The sequence below is a fragment of the Ostrinia nubilalis genome, chromosome Z (genome assembly GCF_963855985.1).
Source record: "Ostrinia nubilalis chromosome Z, ilOstNubi1.1, whole genome shotgun sequence".
Lineage (NCBI taxonomy): Eukaryota > Metazoa > Arthropoda > Insecta > Lepidoptera > Crambidae > Ostrinia > Ostrinia nubilalis.
This window is the reverse complement of record NC_087119.1, coordinates 27,734,802-27,739,093: the sequence shown is the minus strand read 5'-3', so window position 1 is coordinate 27,739,093 and position 4,292 is coordinate 27,734,802. Positions and strand designations below refer to the sequence as shown.

At 34.4% G+C, this 4,292-nt stretch overlaps 1 long non-coding RNA gene across 1 annotated transcript; it reads left to right on the top strand.

Annotated features, from left to right (window-relative positions):
* The first annotated feature begins 2,577 nt into the window (after positions 1 to 2,577).
* LOC135086452 (uncharacterized) lies at positions 2,578 to 3,991 on the top strand. The gene is made up of 4 exons (XR_010260488.1): positions 2,578 to 2,929; positions 3,017 to 3,309; positions 3,411 to 3,473; positions 3,681 to 3,991. It is a non-coding gene; the product is annotated as an uncharacterized LOC135086452 (long non-coding RNA).
* Positions 3,992 to 4,292: the final 301 nt, after the last annotated feature.

The window sequence follows — 4,292 nt, the reverse complement described above, 5'->3', positions numbered from 1 at the left end:
TAACTTAAATTATTATTTATAATAATTATGCATTTACGCTTCGTTCGTTTCAGCCGAAAGACGTCCACTGCTGGACAAAGGCCTCCCCCAAGAATTTCAGGCAGGCACCTCCCGCGACCCTCACCAGATCGTCGGTCCACCTAGTGGGAGGCCTGCCCACGCTACGTCTTCTCGCCATTGCTGCATATTAAATATTTAAAAAAAATCTTATAAGAATAATACATCAAGCATATAATTATTTTAACCGCACATATCGCTGCTCCACATCACAAAACATCGTTTAGATCACAAGAAATTACATTTTCATAATCATAAATTAAGTAACTAGCTTTTGCCCACGGCTTCGCCCGCGTGAAATACAGTTCGTCACAGATCGTTATAAATTAACAATAATACTGTATAGTTCATCAAAATCCGTTCAGTAGTTTTAGCGTGAAAGAGTAACAAAGCTTAAACAAACATCCTTACAAACTTTCGCATTTTTAATAATTAAGATTTGTAACAAACAAGCAATTACAAACATTTTCTCCGTGTGATTGCAGTACGTTATAAAATAAAACTTATTTTGAAATGCTAACTTGCCTTTACGTCTTGTTCGTCGTAAGCTGTCTCCGCTGATATACCAGCGCCGCCGCGACCTCGCAGCAGCTGAAGACCGCAGTGGCAGGCACCTTGAAATGGAGGCATAGAAATTATTGCTACTTTTCATTCATCTATCTATATTGTACTACTAGCTCATTTCGTTGTTGCTCTGCTCCTATTGATCGTAGCGTGATGTTGTATAGCCTACAGCCTTCCTCGTTTAATGGTCTATCTAACACTGAAAGAATTTTTCAAATCGGACCAGTAGTTCCGGAGATTAGCGCGTTCAAGTAAACAAACAAATAAACTCTTCAGCTTTATAATATTATTTATTATTATATTATAGTATAGATTGTAAAATTGTAACACCAGGTGCGATAGCGGTCAAACACCTGCCTTGACATGCATAAAAAATCATTCTATAAAATTATGAAGTTTATTCACAAAACATTGTAAAACTAATACTGTTTAAAATATGCAATAAATTAATATGAATATTGCAAGCATAATTTAATCGCACAAGTCGCAAATTTTCGTCTAACTTTTATAAAAAGGGAAACCTGTCATTGGCTATATACCTACTATCAGTCTAAATCTTATAACTAACATTTTCAATGTATCGCTGTTGGTTTCTATAAAATAAATAAATAAACGTTTTTGCTTGAAGGATTCATTAGAGATAAAAATTCATTTCAATTCAAATTCAAAATCACAATGAACTTGTTACCTTCAATACTCTTGTTCGTCGTAGGCAGACTGTCTTCGTTGATGCTGCGATTCCGCAGTAGCCGACGGCCGCGGTGGCTGATGGCTCCACAGTAGCTGACGGCTTCGCAGTGGCTAACGGCTGAAGTGGCTGTCGGTCCCGCAGCCAGTTTCAGGCACCCTGGAATGCCAAAAATATAACTTTAATGTACCTATCTTATGTTTGGTTGAATGATTGATACGAAATTCTTAGAATGAATTATTAGAAATAATAAACGTGATTCGAATATTTTATTGATTTGGAACTACCAAAAAGTCGCCCAGGAATCGAACCGACGCGATGCTCTCATGTACCGCAAGTTATCATATCCATAATTTTCCACCATTGACTAGGTACTTACATTAACTAAGAAAAAAATAAGTAGTTAACTTACATACTTAATAACGTCCGCATGTGCATTGATTTAGCAGCTTCTTGCACGCATCTTGATGCTTGTTATTCCTCAGGATGAGTAGTGCTGAGGGTGACACGACCATTGTCATCACGGCGCAGAAATAAATAAACACACAAAGCGACACAATCACAATAGAAAAGGTTTATTACAATATTGTCACGTCAGTCAACCCTCAGGTTAAATAACGCCAGCGAATTACACAAGTTGACAATATTATGTGTAAGATGAGGGTAGTCCTATAAAAAAAACTGTGAAACATAACTACAGTGACAGCTTTCGACATCATCATTCGTGACTTGACTTGTGACTTGACTTTCTTCTCTTACTCTCATAATGATGATAGCGCAGCATGGCTACGAGCTCCTGAACGATCTCTCAGAACCCTTTAAATTCATGGTGTTTAACCAGCCAAATAATCTTTCACACGGTCAATAAGTAAGTAGGTACACTATCGATAATTATATTTTTTAGTTACACAAAATCAAAACTCACTTTCATTAGGTACCTACTCTCGCCGCTATGTTCACGGGGTGGAAACGCCATAGAGTTTGACAGCTCCATAGAGAGTGAATTTTTTTGACAGTTCCGAGAGGAAGTGACTTTTTTTATAGTTATTCTTTATGCGACAATGGTCTTTTGAGTGTCTGGAATCAAGTTAGTAAACATTTTCGAATTACAACTTCAACTTTTATTTATAAATTATTTTATTGAATCTATTTGCATTCTATAAATGAAATGATTATTTAAAAGTATATTAATTCAAAGTCGTAATTTTCACTTTAATCAATTTAGTTCCGTCTCAAGTCTACAACTGAGACATTATTAAAAAAAAAAAACGTCAAAAATTTTCATCGAAAAAACGTGTTTTTCTTTAAACAAATTTTATCTAATTAAAATCAATAATTTCTCAATCAATATTAATAAGAACTACATGTGCATGGATTGCCAGTTGGATTGATGTTTGTTTTAAGAAGAAATTTCTCTCAACTAAGATATCCACTCGAGAAAGGTTATTGCAATTTGCAGCTTGCAGCAACATCATGTTTTATCAAGTATTGAACCACACAAAGGATTAAATCTTCATTACAATATCATTCATAACTCCATTTAAATCAATGGAAACTAAATATGGATCGTTTCATGGAGTAACAACATACTTTGTAGTTTGGACCCAAAATACAATACACGTAGGTACATTGCAGGCATAGATTGCAGGACACAGTGAATGATGATACGTGTTTTATACAGTGAATCTAAGTACCTATTTGTTTCAGGTTAATATCGAACTTATAAGGTGTTAAGCTGCAATTACAATAAAAGTGCTTGCTATGGAATCACCGGTGCTGATCATTATTGTCAACTGTTACTTAAAATCCAGATGAACCAACCTTTACTTCCTATTCAAATAAGTTTAGAAGAAACCTATATAAGCAATAAAACCAGACCAAGAATGCTTGATTACAAACGATGAACTCATTTCATTTGCAAGTTATGCCATGACATAAATGCATTAAATTAGGAAGATTTGTATTAGATGAATATTAACTTCTGTTGATAAGAACATTTGGTAAGTACCTTTAAAATTTAAAACACCCTCAAAATGATTCTAACACTATCCTCTGACGCTTTTCAACTAGGATCAAATAAAAGTTAATTATTTAATTACAGATTGGTGGAATCCAGATTCTGTGAATGTACATGTAATTGATTGACAAGTACACATTTGACTAGGTAAATTAATTTTATTTAACAAAGTAGTGCAAATCTAGAAACAAAACAGACAGTAAGTAGGTATGGTAGATAAGACAGATCACTTGTTCATCTGCTGTACTCTTTATAATATTAGTGTAGAATGTAGATGATGTAGGAGATTACAGTCTTACGGTGACATGTGCATCTTTTTGCTCTTAATTTACAAATATTTCATATATTTTACAGGTGGTGAGAAACGTGTAGATCTGGCCTGCTTACAGTGGCTATTGGATTGGACAGAACCAAAGTGAGAGTGAACGTGTGAATTTATGGAGAACATTAAAAACTATTTTACTATAAGTCATAACGCAACTTATTTTGTATGAGTTACATACAAATGTCAAGCCGTGAGTACATTATGTAAAAACTAAAACAATGTACCTACTGTAATCACAACAGTAACTGTAATCTTTTAAAATCCAATAGTTTTAATGCTTATTGATTTTCGTAAACAAAATATTTCATGTTATATTTCATCAATAAAGTTTCATTTGATACTTCAATAGTTTTATTTTTAACCGCAATACATGAAAAGGAACGGATCATAAAAAAGTATGACAGGTATATTTAATCTGTGGGCGGCAGACGCCATATTGTATTCAGCGCCACCTACTGGACAATCTAGCTCGGTACCAGTTTGTTTATCGTTTAACCAATACTAGGGCCGTTTCCTATCTGTCTTTAGACCATAAAGTTAATATTCCTTCGGAAATATTAACTTTATGCTTTAGACATACTCTCTAATCTGTGGCTATGTTGTGCTCTCCATGAAGCTAAAGATAAAAATGGAGGGCAGAG